Source organism: Phasianus colchicus, chromosome 2 (genome assembly GCF_987193195.1).
Source record: "Phasianus colchicus chromosome 2, bPhaCol1.hap1.1, whole genome shotgun sequence".
Taxonomy (NCBI): domain Eukaryota; kingdom Metazoa; phylum Chordata; class Aves; order Galliformes; family Phasianidae; genus Phasianus; species Phasianus colchicus.
In genome coordinates this window covers 85,740,841-85,764,925 of record NC_143437.1, presented here as the reverse complement: position 1 = coordinate 85,764,925, position 24,085 = coordinate 85,740,841, and the positions used below count along the sequence as shown (strand labels likewise).

At 38.6% G+C, this 24,085-nt stretch overlaps 1 long non-coding RNA gene across 1 annotated transcript; it reads right to left on the bottom strand.

The window, feature by feature from the left end:
- Window positions 1-8,877: 8,877 nt before the first annotated feature.
- LOC149919165 (uncharacterized) lies at window positions 8,878-18,330 on the bottom strand. The gene is made up of 3 exons (XR_016464823.1): window positions 18,291-18,330; window positions 17,927-18,060; window positions 8,878-9,465 (listed from the first exon to the last, which is right to left on the bottom strand). It is a non-coding gene; the product is annotated as an uncharacterized LOC149919165 (long non-coding RNA).
- Window positions 18,331-24,085: the final 5,755 nt, after the last annotated feature.

Genomic DNA, 24,085 nt, shown 5'->3' with positions numbered 1-24,085 from the left:
TAGAACAGGGCAGTGCCCCTGAGCACTTGCAGTACATTGATGATATCGTTGTGTGGGGTGATACAGCAGAAGAAGTCTTCACAAAAGGAGAGCGAATAATCCAGATTCTTCTGCGTGCTGGTTTTGCTGTTAAGCGGAGCAAAGTGAAAGGACCTGCTCAGGAGATTCAGTTCCTAGGTATAAAGTGGCAAGATGGCCGTCGTCACATCCCGACAGATGTGATCAACAAAATCACTGCTATGTCTCCACCCACTAGTAAGAAAGAGACACAATCTTTTTTGGGTGTAGTGGGCTTTTGGAGAATGCATGTTCCAAACTATAGCTTCATTGTAAGCCCCCTTTATCATGTGACGCGAATGAAGAATGAGTTTACATGGGGCCCCGAGCAGCAGCAGGCTTTTGAACAGATTAAACAGGAGATAGCCCGTGCCGTGGCCTTAGGGCCAGTACGGACAGGGCAGGATATAAAGAACATCCTCTACACTGCTGCTGGAGAGAAAGGTCCCACTTGGAGTTTGTGGCAGAGAGCCTCAGGAGAGACCCGAGGCCGACCCCTGGGATTCTGGAGTCGGGCCTACAAGGGGTCGGAAGAGGGCTACACTCCAACTGAGAAGGAGATCTTAGCTGCGTACGAGGGGGTTCGGGCTGCTTCTGAAGTGGTCGGTACTGAAACACAGCTCCTTCTAGCACCTCGACTACCAGTGTTGAACTGGATGTTTAAAGGAAAGGTTCCCCCTACCCATCACGCAACTGATGCCACTTGGAGTAAGTGGATTGCGTTGATTACGCAAAGAGCGCGGATGGGGAACCTCAGCCGTCCAGGAATCCTAGAGGTCATCATGGACTGGCCTGAGGGTAAAAAGTTTGGAACACCAGCAGAAGAAGTATCACGAGCTAAAGAGGCCCCACCATACAACGAATTACCAGAAAATGAAAGAAAGTATGCCCTGTTCACTGATGGATCGTGTCGTATTGTGGGAAAGCATCGCAGATGGAAATCTGCTGTGTGGAGCCCCACACGACAAGTTGCAGAGGCCACTGAAGGGAAAGGAGAATCAAGCCAATTTGCAGAGGTAAAGGCTGTCCAACTGGCCTTGGATGTGGCTGAACGGGAGAGGTGGCCAATGCTTTATCTTTACACTGACTCGTGGATGGTGGCAAATGCTTTGTGGGGGTGGTTACAGCAGTGGGAGCAAAATAACTGGCAAAGAAGGGGTAAACCTATTTGGGCTGCTGAACTGTGGAAAGATATTGCTGCCCGAACAAAGAATATGGTCGTGAAGGTGCGCCATGTAGATGCTCATGTGCCCAAAAGACGGGCTACTGAAGAACAGCAAAATAACCACCAGGTGGACCGAGCTGCCAAAATTGAGGTGGCTCAGATAGACCTGGACTGGCAGAACAAGGGTGAATTATTTCTAGCTCGGTGGGCTCATGAGACCTCGGGCCATCAGGGGAGAGATGCAACATATAAGTGGGCTAGAGACCGAGGGGTGGACTTAACTGTGGATGCTATTGCACAGGTTATTCATGACTGTGAAACATGTGCTATAATCAAACAAGCCAAGAAGATGAAACCACTCTGGGAGGAAGGACGATGGCAAAAGTATAAATATGGGGAGGCATGGCAGGTTGATTATATCACCTTGCCACGATCCCGCAGTGGTAAGTGTTATGTGCTTACCATGGTAGAGGCGACCACTGGGTGGCTTGAAACATATGCAGTACCCCATGCTACCGCCCGAAACACCATATTAGGTCTTGAGAAACAAGTCCTTTGGCGACATGGCACCCCAGAAAGAATTGAGTCAGATAATGGGACTCATTTCAAAAATTCTCTTGTAAATACTTGGGCCAAAGATCATGGCATTGAGTGGATTTACCATATTCCCTATCATGCACCAGCTTCTGGTAAAATCGAACGATACAATGGGTTGTTAAAAACAATGCTGAAAGCAATGGGTGGCGGAACATTTAAGCACTGGGAGAAGCATTTGGCAGAAGCCACCTGGTTAGTCAATACCAGAGGATCTATCAATCGTGATGGTCCTACCCAATCCAGCTCTCTACATACCGTAGAGGGAGATAAGGTCCCTGTTGTACACGTAAAGAGCATGTTGGGAAAAGCAGTTTGGGTTCTTCCAGCTTCTGGAAAGGGCAGACCTCTCCGCGGTACTGTTTTTGCCCAGGGACCTGGATCCACTTGGTGGGTAATGCAGGAAAATGGGGATGTTCAATGTGTACCACAAGGAAATTTGATGTTGGGGGAGTGCAGACAGTAATTCCATGTATATAGACGTGTGCGTGTGATGCATTTGTAATCATTTTGTTTGTTTGCATATGTGTGTGTATATATATATATATTAAGCGTGATGTAGTGATGTAGAATAAGGGGTGGAATGTCATGGTTTTGGTTTTTGCTTATTTGACTTTCAGTATTCAACATCAAAACATCGTGTACTGGAAGTGTTAATGTTCTAACTCTACGTACCTATCCCTATACATTGCGGAAGTCACGGGATCTGACCCTTCCGGGGGGGGCGGTCTCTTACTGCCTGGCAGTGGGTGCTGGAGGGTGCTTTCCTAGCCGTTCCAAGCTTTTTCAGGTTTGACTCGGTCTCGGGAACTCTCTCTCATATCTTATTTCATTCATTAGTCTCAATTTCAATTAGATTGTATTATATTGTATTATTTTGTATTCCGATATCATAGTTAGTAAAATAAGTTTACCTCCATAGATTGTTGCCGCTGTTTCTTTCCTTTTCCCCCTTCCTTCCCATTTTGTGGGCCCAGGTGGGGGGTGGGGAGGGCAGGGGCATACTGCCCCCTGTCACGGGCATAAACTGATCCAGTTAATTCCGTGACAGGAATACAGAGCAGCACTACGACATCCTATTTTCCAGTCTGTGACCACTTTCTTTAAGCATCTTGACATTAAAATATATGTTGAGACCTACCACTATCTGCTCCCACAAATGGCTGATATTTAAAAGACATATTTTTCTTAAAAAAGGAAAAAGAAATGTCTCACAAGTTGGTTTGAAATGCTAGCAGTTTACTGATTTTATTAATTTTTTCTAATGCATAGTTGCTATGGTGATTTGCTGCTTGCTGCAAGCAGGTACTTCCAACACTGGCTATATTCTTACATCTTACCTGTCAAGGGGGTGCCAAACCAGCATGTTTGGCTATTTTTTAGTGAGAGTCACAACTCTCATGTAATGCAATGATGGCAATGTTTTTGCAATATGTCTTCCCCTCTCACTCAGTAATGACAGTAATTACACTGAAATTATGTGCTCCAGAATGAAGGGACTATAACCTGCCCAAATCCCTGTGAGTTTATAGTTACTGTTCTCTTTTTATCTCAGGCACGTTTTTTAGAAATTTATTTATATTCTCCATGTCACAAGAAAGTTATTAGAGACAGAACTAGTAAGCATTTGGGAGTATTCTAAGGCAAAAATCTGCAGTAGTAACCCAGAGAAAGGGATTTGATTTGCAGAACTGATTCTATAATTAACAGATCTACATTCTAAAGCTCTGAAGTCAAGAAGAAGCTAATAAAAATGAGTCTTCACTTGTCAAATTTGAAATATTTTGTATTGGTGGAGACCTCAGTAATACAAACTGAAATAGAAGGCCGTTTCAGGATGCTGTATTAAACTTATTCAACTCAGAATCTGTATTATCTTAACCAGCACTATTTGGTAGCCTACAATGACAAAATATTTAGAGGAAACAGTGAATATTTAACATAATGAAAGTGAGTTGGTTTGCAGAAAACTTTCTTAGCAGTTTTTAAATACTATAAAACGTTATGGTTTAAATAAAAAATACATATTAATTCATTAAGTATTCATCCATTTACCATAGATACAGGATGCAGATGAAAGTAGAATTTTTATATAATTTTATAATAGACATTTTTATATAAGGGAGGATGGACAGAAGTGAGTTTTCTATGCCTTTATTTTGTTTCCTTTGAAATGTTAAGTCTGAACCTGTGAAATCCAGAAGTTGTCCTTCCAGCATTTGCTTCATCTCTGGTCTGACTGGAACTATTCGCTAACATCCTTTCCAGATGTCAACTTGCAGTGAAAAACAAGAGAAAAAAAACAAGCAAAAGGATTTGCTTACAAGCAGGAAGGAAACAAAATGACATTCCATAATATTCCCCTTCCTTTCCCTCACACCTTCCCTCCCCGTTTTCTCCATTCCCTTTCGTCTTTTTTAAAATAGCACGTAGTAATGTGGTCTCTCAGTGTGCAATTGAAGTTTCTTGGACTGTCTCTTCGGGTTCTGTGATAGAAGACTAAGAAAGAAAATCTGCAAATACAGTTTCAAGAGGTATGCAAAGAGAATAATCTGTTCATCTTTATCAAAGAAGCTAGATACTGTAGTCTGAGTAAGACAGAGAAGACAGGAATATGCAGTCACAGACCTCCAGGCATGTTTCAGAGAGTAATTTTGGTTGTAGGAAAAGTCTTCACATAATGAGGACAGAAAGACTGGAAAAGACAAACTGAAAAAATACCACAGAAAACCAGGTCAGAAATATTCAGAACATTTGTGCCCTGTAGCATCCTCCCATCCCACAGTTGCCCAGGAGAACAGATCTGCAATATTTACTACAGTTTTGATGTACTAGTCTCAGGAACTAATTTCACAGGCAGGAAGCATAGTTAAAAGTAACACGAAATACAAAAGATAAACTTGAAAAACTGTTTTTATGAAATTAAGGAGTGTGGCTTTTCGTGCATAATTTGAGCTAGCTGAATGAAAATGTAAAGTATGAGTTGTTTTTATCAGGAGAAGAATTAATCAAGATTTTATCTGTGCAGCCACTAGACCAAATTTTTAAAACCTCACTGAGCTGCTCATCTTCTTCACTGTTACTTAAAATGAGCCAACAGTCAAGTTGTGGAGAGTATCTATTTAAAGCATTCTGATTAATCAGGTAAGAAACCTTTCTTGTCAAAAGCCATTGTTCTTCAACTGAATAAGGGGATTTTGCCCTTTTCATGAAGGATTACTGTTTTAATGAGAGATTAATGAGGGGCGCCCATTGTCCTTCAAAGAAATAAACTAACAGAAATTGGTATTTAGCATTTAATAAATTGCAATTATGCAACTATTTATGACATTTTTTCACAGTCATTAAAAGGTATTTCAGTACAAGTCAGAGACTGTATTTACAAACTTCACCTGCAGCAGGAAATACAATGCACACAGAAGCTGATGATTTTAAACTCTAGTGTCACAGTACATAAAGAACAGCAGGTTGAGATAGAGATCTGTAAAATCAAAATAATTTTGCAAAGACCACATTTTTCTTCCTTGCTGTAGTAGTTAGACAAGATTACTTTCGAAGTTTAGTTTTAGAAGAAAATGAAGACAGGCTATAAAACCGTACAGCAAAAGTCCTCATTGGTATTGGTTGAATGAAAAATAAAAAAGCCAATAATTTGTTGTTTATGGGCCATTCTGCTTTGCTGATGAGATTAGCAAATGAATTGGTAAATAGATCTCTGTGAAATAAACATGTATAAACTTGCAATAGTGCTGTATTGGTTTGTTTCTTCACTATTTTTACTTATAGGATTTCTTTTTAAACTTCTCTTGGTCTTTATACAGAGCTTCTGTTAGATTTTTTTGCTGTTGCCGTATATTTTGTTTACATTTTTGTTTGCTTGTTTGCTTCTCTTTGTATAAGAGATTGCTCAAAATTGTAAGGTGTATTTCAAAAGCAGGGGAAGAGATTTTATGCACACACCTACTTCAGAGAGCAAACCATAGACAAACCTTAAATCTTCATTTGGGTCACATATTCATTTAACATATCAGGGCACCAATGCACAGGAAGGCTAAGAAATATCGAAAGGTCAGCAAGGTATCAATATCAACCCAATCCTTTTCTGGATCTAAGAAGAGCAGGTGTAGTGATTTTGACAAATTTACACTGAGAATGAGCTTCTCAATAGCCTCTGCTCAGAGAACTTCTGTATAACCATCTACATAAGATTAAGCACTTTCAAATCAAAGAAACGCAATCCAGTAGTAAATAGAAAGCTGCAGTTTTCCCCATCTTCCTCATGGTCTCTTGTTATTTACTATTTTTTCCTAACTCTTAGTGCAAAAAATGAAGATTGAAAGGACAAGGTGCGGAAAAACGTCCAGCAGACCTTTCAAAAATGGAGAGAGAACAGGAAAGAGAAGTAGCACTCATATTTTGTGGAATGTGGCTTACTATCATCAGTCATAATTAGCCTCTTTGATAGGAAGTTCATATATACTTTCATATTTGTTACCTTTTAGAGATAACAGGTAAGGGAATACCAAGGAAGGCCAAGCTATTGCAAGTCAAATATAGGAAAGGAATTAAAAAAAAAAAAATCCTTCAAAAACAGATCCCAACACAATCATAAGGAAAAGTAGTGACTTTTTTGTTTGTTTTATCAACATCTTCATCATTCTATCTCCATAAGCTGAAAATGAAAAGCCAGACATCTGTAGAGTCTTTGAGATCAACAAATGGCAGATAAAGCAGAGCTATTAGCCCTCATAACTTTTGGGTTGTTTTATTTTTCAGGTTCTGCAAAAGCTTTGAAAGTATGAGGAGTTTTTGGCAAATCTTAAAGGACATCCCTAAATCCTCACTGTAAGAGCCAACCAATTGCCTGATCAGTTCTTTATAGCACATAGCAGCATATTTTCCTCTGGAAAAGACTTAGGAAAAATACATTTCCTTATGTTTGATATTACAATATACAATCAGTTGGAGTTTTGCCATCCTATAAGATGTAACAATTATACCTTAAGCAGTCTTTCTGCAGTCACAACAGAATATGCAGTTTTCTTAAATATTACCTTTGTAGGTCCGAAGATAAATGGAGTACATCTATTGAGTAAGGCCAGAAATCTACTCAGAAAACTGAACGTAGATTATAAGATTCTTTATGCAGATACTGAACAGAACTCAGTGCTTCCAGAAAAGTCTTCATGATGGAAGGACAGCAAACAGTGTGAGTGAGAAGAAACTGCAAAGCACAGGATGTATCTAGTTGTGACCTTCATGAGAGTTTGTGTTTTGTGAGTCAAGCTGTATTTCCTGTAGTCTGAGTACATATAGGCAGCTGAGCCTGTTATCCAAAGATAGTTAGCCAATCAAGCAGAGCTGAAGTTTTTCAAAGCCCAGATGCCACATCAAGGGCATTTTTCCCAGTGATTGAGTAATTAAAAAATTAACCCCTAACTGCATAACCTGGACTTAATTTCCATCATAATCTATTCAAAATTTGCTTACTGTGACAGTGCTTCAACCTTGGGCTCCTTTGGGGAACCTTTCTTATTAAACTAACCAAGACTTGAGCCAGAAGAACCAATTTGCTGACCAATGAGAAAGATGTTCAGGGTCAAGGCAACAGCCTCATGTTCTAGTCCCTGGTAGTAGGAGTGAGCGTTGTGTTTGTCAGACCCTGGATAATAAGCATTTGTTTGTGACAAAGTTCTGCCATAAATTGTATCTAAAATGTGCTACACTCCCGAATACAGACTACAGAATTCACTATGGAGGAGTACAGGTATGTAGAACTATACAATAGCTGAGGTTGGAAGGGACCTCTGGTGGACATGGACAACCATTCCTGGCAGCTTGTGGAGATCTCCAATGAAGGACAATACTTTGCTGCGCAGCCTGTGCCAGTGCTCCATTACCCACAAAGTGAAAAACTGTTTCTTTGTGTTCAGATGGGACTTGCTGTTGATTGGTTTCATTGTCTCTTGAATGGCATGCATTAAAAATACATCAACAAAAAAACAAACCACATTTAGTTATATATCATATGGCTAAATCATACCAATATGTCAATGTTAGAAAAAGTCATAAAAGCCTACATTCTTCCTAGTTTTTCCATACAATAGGTTAAGTATTTTTAATATCCCTAATTAAAAATCACCAAAATATGTGTGTTCATTATTAGTACTCTTTAAGTACAGAAACTAAAACTGAAGAAGTTTAAACAAATGTGAATAGAAAAGGGATTAGAATGAAAACTTATATGCAACCCTATTTGCAGTAGTAGCTAATATACTTCCTGATGATTAATACTATCCATGAGATAAGTCATACAGAGAATAACAAGAACATTTTCCTCTTAGTAAGAAATTTACACATGAAAACAATTATGATTGCAATCTGTATTCATCTTTGACTGGTATTGGATAACTTAAAGCTCAGCCATTTCAAACTTTTCTTCCTGACAGATTTGGGATGGCTGGGATGTATTCAGAATGAATACCAGACCTTTGTTTTAGCATTTAATATATATTCTACATTTCTTCACATCTCTCATCACATAAGAGGGGGAGAAAGGAAGAAAATAGTAAAAGAATTAGGAGACTGATTATCATAAACAAATTACTATGAGCCTCCTCAATGACTCTCAGTTTCTGAATGTATCCCTATTTCAGTAGATTAACTACTGAAATTAAATTGAATGAGAAACTCAGTGCTATACCACAGAGGATAGTAGTTTTTAATTTTTCTGCATTTCATTCTTTTATACATCTTTGTACCAAAAATAGGCATGTTTTGTTTTCCAGTTTATGAGAATTTTCATAAAGCTGGCATTATACAAAGAAACAAAACACTAACTGTAGCAACTCTTTCTAGATGGGATGTTGTGATCCACCCTGCAAATAATCTCCAATACTAAAATTTCTGAAAGAGTTAGACTGCAGTTTAAACTCAGTGACTGAATCTAGGAGTCAAAAAAAAAAAAAAAAAGATGAAGTATCACTAGTATTATTTACAATTGTGTTACATCCATTGTAAATTATTCTCTGGCATACTGGGGGTATATAATACCCGGTTTCTAATATAAAGAATACAAGACCCTCCAATCAAAGTAATTAGGAATGTTAAAGCCTTTTTCAATGAATAAATAACTGCTGTATTTGCAAAAGTACACATATTGGACATCTACTTCCTTTAGTAAGCACAGCAAAGAAATGAGTATAGTTACTGACTTAAACATATCACTTACAATTACCAAGTGCACTTCAATACCATTACAAGTCGCATCAAAATGCTCTTTCAAGCACTATATTTCTCCCTCTAGCATAACATCTCACTTGTCAGTACGTCTTAGGAAATGTTTTTATTTAAAATGTAACAAGTTTCTGCAATGACCTAAATCAAATAAACTGTGTGTTACTGAAGTGACCTTTCAACAAAGCCAGAAAGTGAAAAGCACAAGCTAAAGTCAGCATCTTCATGTCATGCACAATGTTAAAAAGGCATCAAAGAACTTATCCAAACATTTCTTGAACGTGGTACAACTGAAAAATCAACAGATGAAGGAAATGATGAGGAGAAAAATTACTCTCTATGCAGTCTCTTGAAGACTTGGAAGGACTGCTTCAGTGTAATCTGAACAATTTATATTCCAGATCTTCTTGTAGCTGCAGTTGGGCAAAAGAAAATAGAATATCAGAAAAGGGGATTTCTTTGTCATGTGACTAATTATATGCACGTGTTTTTTCGGTCAATTCTGTTTTACGCATTTTTAATTTCTTCCAACACAGTTCTACAAACTAGCAAAGGTTATTTAATAAGATCCATACGTTCAAAGTTTAGGGCATGTCTGAGTGCACAGCCCCAAGGTCTCTGCTTGTGGTGAGCTGGACCAGATAATCTCCAGAAATCCCATGTAACCTCAACTGTCGTATGAAATCCAATGTGTTTCTCACACCAAACTACCTGCAGTATCTTGTCTACACAAGTATTTCTTCAGACAAGTGCAAGGTTGTTTTGTCAAGCACCTTCTTTCGCATATTCTTCTTCCAGCTATTCACACTCAAATATCAAATTGCTTTCCTTCTACACTTTCAGATAAAGAAAATCCCACTGTGATTTTGCTTTTTGCCATTTTCCAGTTGCTTGTCTAACTCTCTCTTTTCTCCCCTTCGTGCCAATACTCAAGTTCTACAAATCCCTTTCTCTTCTCAGAGTAATATTCCAAATATTGTCAGAAATGCAAAAATTTCAATTTGTACACTTTAGTTCTCTAGCACTGTAAGTAATTCTCAATTCTCACTTGTTACGAAAGGCAGGATGGCCACTTTTAGTTTTGACAGTTTATTTTAAAAATAAATTTATTTATTTAAAAATAAAATAAAAGAAACAGACTAGTTATTTTTCTTCACTTCCCCCCCTTTTTAGCTCTGATTATACTTCTATTTTCATTTAATTATTTTTATCCAATTTGATGTCTTTTTATGCTTCACTACACTCCTGATATCAGGGCAGATGCTATTAGTAACAGGAGATATGAATGGAGTTAAATCAGCCAAAATGTAAGATTTCCACTGCCCTTTATTGTCTTATTGCACCTAAGCTATACATCTGCTGTAGACAGTATTTTACAGTGAGTGAAATACATGGCTTCTAGGCACCGTGTTGGATCAAATCCAGATTCTGAAGATCGAAGACACACGGAGCTGAAGAAACACAGGCAATAGACAGAGCTCAGAAGCTGTCTGAAAAGTTGAGAGTAAGTGACAGATGGAGCATATGCTTTATACATTGGAATTTTTGTTTGATCACAGAAGATAAGGAGCATTCAAGGTAAAGAACTTCAGAAATATTTTAAAATATTTTAATTTAGAAAAATATATTTCTTTCTACTGAAGTTGGTATCTTTTACTGTGGGTTAACAAATAAGCATGTAACATATTGTGGGATCAGAGCCATAAGACTTCAGTAAGAATTTTGTCCCATCCATCATTCAGCACAGATCGCTATTAATTCAATGTCTAACTGGGCTCAAAACACTGTGGGCATGAGCTACCAGGTTGCAGTAATAAGTGGCCTGGAGTTTAAGCCACACAACATCTCTTTGCCAGTTCTACCTGTTGACAAAGATTTGTTTTGTGTTGAAAACATTATTAGCAAAAGGAAAAGATTTCATGACAACAAATCATTGCAAGGTCTTTCAAATCAATTGGACTAAGCAACAAGAATCTTGGTCATTATCCACTTCAAACTAACAGTATCAAGACTCTTTTTGCAGCCTAATGAGTCCAAGCTTTCAAACAGATAGCCTTTGCAACTTTCAAATTAGAGATTATGTTGTCATAGTTTTATCATCAAGATAATAACAATTCTCAAGTGCCTAGACCTGTCTGTTTGTGTCATGACCAGAAATACGTCAGCTTAACTAGAATGGCTGGCTCAGCACCTGTCTCAGACCTAAACTCCATCAGGATAAGGAAACTTTAGTTCTTCAGTGAATACTGAATGAGAGACTTAATGCATTGTTTGAGTCAACAGAATGCTGACTGTGACTTTTCCTCCTTTATTTGGTTATCTGAGAGAGGAATTGGGAATAGATTCTGTTTTGTTTGAACATATATGATCAAGGGGTATGAACCACATACCAAGAGTTCCTAGACAGCTCTAGAGCAGCAGGATTTTTGTGGAGTTCCTTCCAACTGTTTCAAAAATTTGAATACCAGGCTGAAGAGAAGAATGACAGCCTTGCAGATGGAGACTGTCACCTAACTTCAGAAAAAGTCCCGAGTTTTAGACCTTGATACCTGATCTGTTCCAGTGCTATACACTCCACATCCTACAGCTGTTCAAAGTGCAAAAAACATTAAATCAGTCTGAGTCATACAGGAGCTATTTTTGCTCTCTGGACACCCACAGATTTTGAAAGAAAGGCATTGAAGAGAAGATTAAGATCCTGAGTGGAGAAAATTACCTTCTCAGAGCATTTTTTAAAAGCTCTGAAAATCTAGAAAAAGGAAAGAAAAGGAAGGATTTAAGACACCTTTCCTCTATGTATTCAGCTGGAAATTATGGCAAGCTAAGGCTATGTTTAGCTCTAGTGCAACCTCTAAATCTGTAAAAATGCTTTCTTCAGGAAATACTATTCAAGACATTCTCCTGTATTTTAAAAGGAGCGTATCCATTCAAGGCTATGGCTGACAAGTTAAGCTGCACAAATGTGCCTTAAAAAGAGCATTCCAGACAATAGCTGTGCCTATGAAATAAGCTGACCAAGAACCATGTTAAGACTCTTACAGCAGTAAGAGAGCAAGTCATTCCAAAACTAGCCTTAACCTATATTCTGTTTGTAGCTTAACTACTGAGCCCACCTTGAATTCTCTCCAGAGCTCAAATCCCAGCTTTCATTTAATACAGTTAATCAGATACACTGGCTGAAGAAAGTCTAAAAATTTCCTAGCAGCCTTAAAAAAATAAAGAAAAAATCCTGTCTAGCTAGAAAGATCAATGAAAAATTCTCAGTTTCTTTGTGTGAGCTGATTTACTTTCCACTTTATTTCAAGCAGGGTCAAATGTTGCACAGTACTGATGTTCAAAATAAAAATTAAGGAAAACCCAGCACCCCTTGAATGGACAAATATCCCTGTAGCTAGACAAGTTTGTTCATTATAGGAATGCTTCTATATAGTTAGTGTGTAGATTAATTTGCATTTAAGCAATTTATTACGAATTCATTAGTTATTTTAAATGCATTTTTAGATGTTTACTGCATTCTACCTATGGACTAGAAAACTCAATATTGAAGAAAAAGGTGGAGAAGTTAATAAAGGAATCACCTATGCTTGATTCACCATCATCACCATTGACCTAGTTTTTAAATTAAATAATTAGACAAGAATGTTAACAGATATAAGGAATAGACTTGTGCTTCTAAATAAGAAGATAAGTTTTTAACAATACTCCTAGCACTTCTATAGGAACTGAGAGAAACAGTGAGAAAGGCAGAACTGACAAGACCTGATCATTTTCCTATGAGGACTCTCGTTCTCCCCAAGATATACACCCATTAATCTTGGTCCAGTCTAGATTTATCTTCTAAACTACAGGGGTTCTATTCTTCCTTTCATAAAATTTGCACAGCTTGTTAGCCAAAATACTAGGAAGAATCACCCTATGTAATAGTAACAAATAATTCAAGACCTTTTGCAACTCATCTTAAACCTCCTTTAGAAGGCCAGTTGTTGACCTTCACACTACACTAAATGATTTTCTTTCTTAGGTATCAATACCACTGATATGACATAGGCACCATTCTATATTTTTCCATCATCTCCAGTCAAATACTATAGTATTACTTAAAAAAAAAATAATAATAATAATCTAAAATCTAGGAAAGACTTGCATGTGTTTTTAATCTTTCTGTTCTTGGACATCAGCAGTTTCTATATGCACAATGTTTAAAAGCAAGTATATATTGATATCTTCGATAAATGAAAGATTAAGCAATTCTTTTGAAGTTATTGAATTGCCATTATGGGAAACCAACAAATTCTTTAATTTATGTACTCTGGCTTTTCTTACTACCTTTCTCCAAAACTTACTTCAGGTTACAAAATTTCAGAGTTCAAACTAAACTCAGTTCAAACTGAAGGAAGATAACCAACTTTAATTTCATTATAACTGAAGGAAAAATTCTGACAAAGACAACAATACTAGCTTGGATATATATATTTTTTACCCATTGCACTAAGTTAGCTGTAACTTGGTTACATCTGATACACTACAAATGCAGTACTCAGCAGAACAGTGGTTTGGAACATTAGCATGCCAAGGAGTTGAACACTTTGTCTTCCCTCCCATTCACCACCTTGTATTAAGAGATTTATTTTGCCCCTTTTTCTGTCCTTTACAAAATCATGACTTTAGAGTAAGTTATGATCTTGAAAAAACACAGTTAGTTATGGATTGCTGCTTAACTTGTCAAAACAACTTAAGGCAAATGAAGCTTAACCATGGTGAAATATTGGTCTGCTTCATCACAGTACAAGCCTATATATAACCATAGATGAAACTGAAAAATGATAGTTGAATGCCAGAGCTCTGGGCTATTATACAATGATCAGAGTCTGGGTCTCCAGCACAGACTTGAATAGCTTTAGTAGGACATGACCTTGATTAACACCTTGTCAAGATATTCAGTACCTTTCAGCTGTCATTGGAAGAACCCCTGTCCTTTACATGACTCAGGAGAATGGATGTGAACACTATTTTCTGAGTCTGAAACTAAAGCATAAATAAATGGGAACAAAAGAAATCTATCACCTAACACAGACCTATTGCTTTAGAAGCAGTTCAGTTTTTCTGTGACTATTTATTTTGCTGCACTCTGTTGGATCCACAAACCAGATGTTTTTCTATCTGCAATTATATATATGTGGAGTATTTTTAGACTATAAATTCCACAGGATTTGGTTATAGCCTAATTTCACAAAATAATTCATTGATGAGTATAAGTTTGTATGTTTTAAGCATTGTCTCCTCTGCTGTGTTTGTCCCAAGAATACACCAGTGATTATTTTTTGCTAATTTTTCATCCAAGTAGTAATAAAACTAAACTAACAGTTCTACTGGATTTCAAACTTATCCTTTAGGCTTAAGGAGTGAAAAACATTTCTTCACTCTTTGAGGCACTAAGGGATAGATGCACTAAGACTTCTTGAAATAGAAATCTGACATACTTGAAGTTCATTTGTGTGTCATACACTTGAAGATCAGCCCAAGCTTCTCTAGGTCTTTACACAGCTGTGAATCTTTTAATATTCCAATGCCTTTTCTTGCATAGAGACATTTCACACTTTAATGAAAGCAATGCACCAATTAGCAAGCATTTGTAATTTTTGAATAAAACCTGAAAAATAAGAAGGAAAATTACTTCTTACAAGACTGTGTCTTGGCAGCACAACGTAACCCAATCTGCTAGGTTAAAACAACATATTCTACAATAAATTCAAGATTGAAACTGGCACAGTTTTCATAGTTCTTTCAAGAATATCTAATAAAGATGTAACTACAGTTTATTCCTTAACTTACTTATAGATTACCTCCTTGAATCTCCATTCAAATAGCAGAGAGTGAGACAAACATTTAAAAGATCTAAACATACTCAAGACCTCTTAAACAAAATTACTGAAATGACAAGGTATTTGAATAGAAATAAGAGCAGCCATATTTTGGAGTCAAAAACCACAGTGGGTGTGAAATTATGTCAGAATTCAGTCATCTTAACTGAAGAAATAATATTCCACACTACAGGGAGTACTAGATCACTTCATACCTTTCTGTTTAGTTCAGATGCAAAGAAAAGCAACAATGAATATTGATTCAGCAAAATCTTCAGGACTAGTGCTTATTTCCTTCTAAAGAAAAAAGATGTCTTTACGTGAATACTCTTTGTGTGCTCTGTGTATAATCTCCTAAAACCAGGAAGTCCTCTGAAAGAAACTTAGTATTTCCGCACGCACCCAGTTTTTTTGCTCAATGTGCTTTCAGCAAAGGGAGGAAAGAGGTTATTTTCCCCTTTTGCACCCATGAGATTATACCTGGAAACATTTGTGTCATAGATGTTTTACAGAAAGAGTGGTTTCTATATAATCTAAGCATACTCCAGATATATATGATAATAGGTAGAAAAATATCTGGTTAGTGAATCCATCAGAGCTCCATCAAAAAATATTCACCTCCAAATATGCTGGAGGAGGCTGCCATCCTTTGAAGTTATACAAAAGCAAAACATTATTTTCTTCCTCATACAGGCCAACAGTAGACACCAGAGATTTAGATTTCCAATTGTTTTCTACACCAAAGCAAGAAAATTTATAACAAGAAGAGAAAATGCTAATGAACTGTTGTTTACTTTTTCCTCTGTTGATTCTTGCAATAACTGATTTTAATCATTCTCTGAAACAACAGTGCAGCAATCTATAACAGAAATATAATCAGTGCAAAGAGCAGCTCTGAGCAATTTTGAGTTAAAATTGTCATGGGTTGTGCTCATCCATGAAACATCAACAATATAGACTCTGATGATCCCCTAGGCACTGAATATCCAATGGGTAATTCCTATTATTCCAGTAGCACCAATGATTTAGACAAGATTGGGATTATGTCTAGACTGCTATCTCTTGTCAGTCAGAGGTGCATCTTCCATGTGAACATGTATGTATGAAGGCTGATCTGAAAGTAATGCCTCCTAAATTATTATGTTGTCTCACAACAGAGACAGATGTTGGTGGTATGGCAGGAGAGATTGAACCTTCCCACCAGTGCTCCTTTATATTCCGTTACAGTGCAACAGATGGCAGCAGAGGAATGACCTGTCAAAATGGAATCTGACATGGAAGTGAAGGTGCGTAGTCAAATTCCTTCATGTGGAAAAAAATGGCATGCAGTGATATTCATTGACACCTGCTGAATGTTTATGGAGAAGAAACAGTGAATGCGGGCATTGATGGGAAGTGCATGTTGCATTTCAGCAGTGCTATGAAAGAAAAGCCACATTCCAGATGGGCATGCAGCTTTTTTACAAGTGCTGCATATGAACTTTTTTTCAATGTTGGTGAAAATGCATAGCTAACAGTGGTGACTATGTTGAAAAAATAGTGTTTAGTAACTGAGAATTTGCTCAATCAAATAGCGTTATTGTAGTTGGAACAGAAGAATACTGGAGACATTTGGAGTGTCCTTCATTTGTAATAGCTCAGAGGACTAAGAAATGTGAACATCTCTCAAAGGGCATTACCTGTGTAGTAAGCCATGGGAAAAAGCCATCTAATGCTGCATGAATGCACAGTTCCCAGCCTCTGAAGGGAATACAAGATTTTCTTGCTACCTATATGCTTCTTTTCATTATATCTTATTAAAACAGCTATTTTAATATGTAATTTGTTTTCTTAGTCTTCCTATATCCAGAAATAAACTTGTGCCATGTCTTCCTCTCACATTCCCTTCTCATCTCCTCACATGGCATGGAAGTACATCCCTGCTTCTGCTTTGTGTGCAGTATCTTTTTGATTGAACTCCATCTGAAACTCCTTGCTTACTCATGCTGGCCTTTTGCCACGCCTGCTCAAACAGGAGAATCGTTTATTCTTGTGCTTTGAGGATATTGTCCTTTTAAGATCAAAGTTTTCCTGGTCCCTTTATATATACAAAATGACATTCTGATGAAATCATGCTGCACAAGTGCTCAGAGACTTCTAATGCCTCCTGTTTGTTTTCCATCCTGCATATATTTGGTTGCAGGAATTTGAGCTGGATCCTCAGTTACAACCTTTTCAAAGGTGAAGTGCCAGTGCCTCTGTAAGAACAGTGATCCCCAGACATTTCCCCACCTTCCCTCCCTCTTCCAGGTTTCTATAACCATTCTTCAAAAAACCCAGTTCAAAGCCTTCCTCACTAGGTTTGCAAATAATTGGAGAGATACTCTTGTGCTGCCTTTGAGATTTATTTGACAAGTTTCATTATCCAGAGACTCCTGTTATCATACAAGCCAAAGCCTTATCTACAGTGACAACTAAGCATCAGGACATTAAGTTTAAGGATGGAACTACTATTGATCCTCATGAGTAAGGTCAATTGGAGTACCAAGTAAGCCCACTTACCCACAGTCCTCACTTCTAGGACTCCACAGTCCTGTTAACCAGGTGCCTATGCACCCAGCTAACAAGTAGTCTTAACTCAAGGGTTAGATAAGCTCTTGGCAGTCTCCAAAGCACCCTAAATTTGAGTCTCAGAGAGTAGCAAACCACATAAAACATCAGTATCTCTTTCTAAGAGAGAAGCCTACAACACTCAACTTTTCCTTCTGGTGTGGATACAATATTTATCAGGGTCTAATGCCTCTTCTAATAGTTCCTTTTCTTTTATTCCCAGGATGATATTTTTATTTCTGTCTGCAGACAGAAAAACAGTCTTCTGTGGGTTGCGGTACAGAAGAGCTCCCCAGCATCCCCCCCTTGGAAGTCTCCATTCACTACTTCTTTGAAGAAAACTTGCAGCTGCATTTCCTTCTTTGTATCACACAGTTTGAGACCTCATTGCTGCAGGTTCTCCCAGATGACACAGTCAGCTTACCTTTTCTATAGATTTTCTTCACCTGGTGACTCATCCGGAGCACATCCTCACAGATGAGGCTGTTATCTTCCCCAGTCTCACTGGAGAGTGGTGCCAGTACAGCCTACCTCTGAGACTCCACTGGAGCTATGTACCTGAAAGACCAAAACTCTGACTGATGCTGAGAACCACGCCCTCTCATGTATCAGCAGCATCACTGTACTGCTTTAAGTAATCCACTGTCTTGCACTAAGTCTCCAGGCTTTTCTCATTCCTTAACCACCAAATTCCAATTCCCAGTGCAACTACCAGCAAGCTTTTTTACTGTTCTCCTCCCTACCAACTCCTTTCTATACAGGCAGACAGCTCTAGTGCATACACATACCACACTGAAGCAAGGAATCACCTACACAGGGCAACCAAACTCATCACTGAAGAGCTGTAAGGTACCATTGCCCTCTTCATGGTAGTAGCTCTAATATAAGGGTCATAGGGCCAGCTGAGAGAGCTGGGATTGTCCACCTGGAGAAGAGGAGGCTCAGGGGTGACCTTGTTTCTCCCTATAACTACCCAAAGGGATGCTGCAGTGAGGTGGGAGTCAGTCTTTTCTCCCATGTAACTATCTCAAGTTATACCAAGGAAGGTTCAGGTTGGATATTAGGAAATGCCATGATAAGAGGATAGACTGTAAAGAGCTGCCCTCGAGAAACAGTCATGAACAGGTTGAGAGCTTGTGGGTTAAAATTAGAAACTGGACTAATAAAGGGCATATGGTGGTTGGGTGTCTACTACAGGTCAGCTGATCAAGGGAAGCCTGTTGACAAGGCCTTCTTGCTTCAGCTGTGAGAGGCATCCTGCTCACAGGCTCTCATTCTAATGAGGGATTTCAACCACCTGGATAACTGCTGGGAAAACAACACTGGCAGCTGCATGCAGTCCAGGAAATCTGGAGTCTATTGATGACAACTGGTTCACATATTGAACAGATTCACCAGAGGTGAAGCACTGTTGGACCTGTGTCAACAATTTACATAACATCATGTTTACTACATGTTATGCTGTGGAATACTGATATCCAAAAATAATAAAACCACAACAACCTGGTGCTCGTTAATGCAAAAGAGATTATAAAAGACGTTAAGGCAACCTGGGATGTAATGACCATGCCTCAGTTTGTGATCCTGAGTAACAGAGGCCTGGTGAAGAATGGAGTCAGGACACTGCACTTTAGGAGAGCAAACTTCAGGCTGTTTAAGGCATTCTGGATGAGATCACCTGGGAGATTGTCCTTGGAGGCGAAGGAACAGAGCAGAGCTGGCAGCACCTTATGTGCCTTCCTGAGAATGCAAGATCTCTTCTTTCCCTAGAATAAGAAATCAGACAGATGAGGCAGGAAATCAGCATCACTAAGCAAGGACCTGCTGGTCAGGCTGAGAGAAGAGAAAGAAAAGGATAATCAGTGAAAAAGGGGATGGGTGGCCTAGGAAGAATATCAGGATGCTGTTCAGATGTGTGGAGATGGAGTTGGAAAAGCCAAGGTGCAAATGAAATTGAATGAGATGAGAGATATGAAAAACAACCGTAAAGGATTCTTTAGATATACTGAGCAGAAGAGATAAGCAAAGGAAGAGAATACCCCCTTTGAATAATGAAAAGAGGAGTTAGCTTCCTCAGACATGGAAAAGGCTGAGGTACTTTGTCTCAGTCTTCACAGCCAATCAGGTTTCTCACACATCTCATGTTAAACTTCTAAGCAGGAGCTGGGGGGAAAAAATCTCTCCCAGTGTAAGAGTGGAGCAAGTCTGAGACTATCTCATGAAGCTGAATACATACAGAGTTTATGGGACCAGATGACATGCATCCTGGAGTTCAGTAGGAACTGGGTGATGTTGTCAAGCAACTCTCCATCATATTTGAGAAATTACGGCTGTCACACAAAGTTCCCACTGGCTGAAAAAAAGGGAAACATCACTCCCATATTCAAGAAAAGGAGAATGGAAGACCCAGAGAACTACAAGCTGGTAAGCCTCATGTCTGCACCTGGGAGGATCACAGAGAAGATCATCTGGAAGAGATGTTAAGGCACACACAAGTTGTGAAAGTGATCCAAGACAGCCAGAACAGCTTCACCAAGGGCGGATAATGCCTGACCAGTCTCATGGCTTTCCATGATGACATCTGTGGAAAAAGGAAGGGCATCAGACATTACCTACCTGGATTTGAATAAGGCCTTTGACATGGTCCCACATCACATCCCTATTGGAGAGAGATGGATTTGATGGCTAGATTATTAGATCATTAAATAACTGTTTGGATGGGTGTAGCCAAAGGGTGTTTGTTGATAGCTCTATGCTCAGGTAGATGCCAGTCAAGAGTTACAACCCTCAGGGATTTGTCTTGGGACTGGTGCTCTTCAACAACTCTATCAATGACATAGACAGTGGGTCTGAGTCTAACCTCAGCAAGTTTTCTGATTATGTTAAGCTGGGAGGTGCAGCTGACACAATAGAAAAGACACCATCCATAGAGCCCTGGACACACTCAAAAATTGGGCACGTGAGACTCTGATGAGGTTTAAACAAAGCCAAGCACAAGCTGCTGCACTTGAGTCAGGGCAATCCCAGACTGAGAGAACACACAGAGAGAAGCCATGCAGGGAAGGACCTGGGGGATCTGGTGGGCAAAAAGCTGTAATGTACTCTCGCAGCCCAGAAGGCCAACAATATCCTGGACTGCATCATAAGGGGTGTGGCCAGCAGGGAGAGAAAGGTGATTATCATAGAATGGCTTGGGTTGGAAGGGACCTCAAGGATCATGCTCCAAGTCCCTGCTGCAGGCAGGACCACCAACCTGCACATTCAATACTAGACCAGGCTGCTCCAGGCCACATCCAACCTGGCCTTGAACACCTCCAGGACAGGGCATCCACAACCACTCTAGGCAGCCTGTTACAGTACCTAACCACTCTGATAGTAAATTACCATAGTAATAATCACTCTCTACTCTGCCCTCTTGAGTACTGCCTTCAGGCCTGACACAAGGAGGATGCAGAACTGTTGGAGTGGGTCCAGAGGAGTGCCCCAAAGATGATCAGAGGGCTGGAGAACCACTCCTATGAGGAAAAGTTGAGTGAGGGAGTTGGGTTCATTTAACTTGGAGAAGATAAGGCTCCAGGGAGACCTAATTAGTCTTCCAATACTTGAAGGGAGCTTACAGGCAGGAATAGGACCTACATTTTACAGTCTGATAGTGACAGAACAAAGGGGAATGACTTTAAACTAGAAGAGGGAAGATTTGGTTAATACGTTAGAAGGAAATGTTCTACTCAGACAGTGGTGAATCACTGGAACAGGCTGTGCAGAGATTATGTTGATGCCCCATCCCTGGAGGTCTTCAAAGCCAGATTGGATGAGGTCCTAGGCAGGCAGATCTGGTGGTTGGCAACCCTTTCATGCCATGGTAGGGGGAATAAAACTAGATGATCTTTAAGGTCTCATACCTAAGCCATTCTATGAACTCCAGAGCTGAGTAACATTGGTGTTCAGTATGCCATTATCAACAATCAGCTGAAGATAGTAAGTACTTCCTAAACTGGAAACAGCCAACAGAAGTTGTCCAATACAGAAAGCAGATGCAAAAGTCTCCAGAAACTCTCTCATCAGCAGCACCAGATCATTAGAAATTCCCAGAAGATGTAATTTCCAGAAGATGTCCCCGATGTTCATGTCTGGCATCCACTGTGACAGCTCCTAATTAGTTTTCTGGAATCTTAACCTCCAAATGATTTGCTTAATCACAAGAAGGAGGAAATTAAAGTTGACATTGATGATGCTGGAAAATTCTTTCATGTTCTCATAGTAATTACTTCACTACCTATGATAGGCCTAGAGAAAAGTGTCACAGCTCAGTGATAAGCAAACCACAATTGCTTTGGGAAACTTCCACTTTTTTCCTCACTCATTTTATCACAGCCATGATTTCTCTGAAGTAGAGAAAGGCAGGGATTACAATGAATTTGACATTTTATGATCAATTAAATATTGACAGAAAACCACCAGAAAGTTTTCTGAAGTGCCTTCCAGAAACAGGTGTCACAGAATACAAATGCAGTCACTGCATATATAACCACTTTTAATAGCATTTAGTTAATGCCTTAGCAGTGACATCTGGGGAAAATCTACCATCTGACACTGACTGGATCAAACATCTCAAAATCATTAGGCAAAGACGTGCATGTAAAGGTGCAACTGTATCTAGTGGTAAATTATTGCAGGCAGACATGGTTATTCAAAATGTTTAAAGCATTTTTAAAGCCAAGAATATCTGAACGTACTCAGTGATAGGCCAAAAAGAATGGCTGTGCTACAACAAGCCTTGACACATAACAGCTGAGGCCAAAGTCACATATCTACTTTGGCACGACGCTGTGCTGAACTAAGCTTGTCTGCTGAGAAGCTAGGCCGCCTTTGCTGAATCACCATTCTCTATTAAAACATCTAAACAGTGTCTGGAACAACACTTGCTCCCATGCAGTCAGTTCAGATTATGAGAAAAGCAAGCTAGATTTTGTCTGAAACTAACTATGCAAACAGACCGTAAGAAATTTATGTCAGACTGAAATTTGTGAAACTAATTGTGGAAAACAGATCTGATAGACTGTAAGTACCTCCATGGATCACTACTTGCATTACCATCACACACTTCAAAAAGGAGAGAACACTCTGCAGAGTTTGTTGATTCCTTCAGTAGTGTTTTAATATTTCAAAACACGATAACAGTTCTTGAACTGCCATTTCATGCTACTGAACTGTAAATGGCACCTGGAGGGTAAAAACACTATGTACAGTTTAAATAATATACAATCCTAAATTCTTGATATATCAAGTTGTTTGTTAAGATTTTCTAAAATATAGGGAGTTAGAGATCCAGAACATTTTAGTTACCCACTGAGGCAAAAAAAATCTCTACTACTTGAAGTTACAAAACTTTTTGTAGTGGACCCAAATACGCATCTGAAGGCTGTGCCATTAAAGCTCATCAGTGAATGACACAAGGAAGTCACTATTGTCATTTTCCCAGCTTTTAATAAATTATAGTCACAGTTGTGACCCTATCGTAACTCTTGCTGGGAGAATAATGACTTCAGAATTTTTAAAAGCTTCTGCTATCATACTATCTAGTTGATATAGGACAAAGAAGTTACATATTCTAGCACTGCAAAAACTGAATTCCGCTGTGTGTATGCTATATTGTTGTCTAATTTGCATTCCCTGCATGGATGAAAGCACTTGGCCTTGAGACTCTGACCTACCACTCTACCTACAAGAGCACACAGAACAGCAATGCAAACCCTGGAGCACTGTATTGCTGTAGTACATGATTAAGCAGAAGTAAAATAATGTCTGCTGGTCTATTTTTTTAACTTTCTTTCTTTCTTTTTTTTTTTTTTTTTGAAAGATTGTGGAAACATTTTAATGCTAGGGGTAAAATATTACCTTTTCTATAGAACCTTTGGAATAATACAGTTTCTACTGAGTCAATTTCCCGCTTTTCAGATCTCTGGACACAACAATAATAATATTTCAAGGACAAAGTGTACAAAAATATATATTAAAAATAGAACGGTATACGATGTTGGTATAACTAGATGGCATCAACATCCTAGCAAGAATCAGTGATAAAAGAGCAAGACTCACTGACACATCAGAGCCACTTGTAAAGCACTATATTTACTGTCAGTTTAGGAAGGACTTGGAGTCCATTCTAGAATTCTAAGAAAAGGAATTCTGAGAATATGTTTAGGTGCCATACAGATATCTTAGCATAGATTTAGACTCATTAAGACATAGTTCTTTCTGAAGTCAACTTACCAGTTATTTATGCATGATGTATATAAAACCAAAAAATATATTTATAAAGAATTAACAGTTTTTTTTTCCATTGATTGTAAAAATCTATACAGCTAAGAATCTAGGGGACATATAAGAGAGCACCTTCACTTTGTCTACTCTCATTAAGGATGGAAAAGCTATAGTCTGGATAAGAAGACAAATCAGTACCTGCAAAACAATCCAAAAGATAGATCTAGAGCAAAGGAGACTTTCTTTTCCTATACAGCTACTTCTGGCCAGGCTACAGTGTTTTTTTTTTTTAGTAAAAATTACTTCTGAGACATCTTTA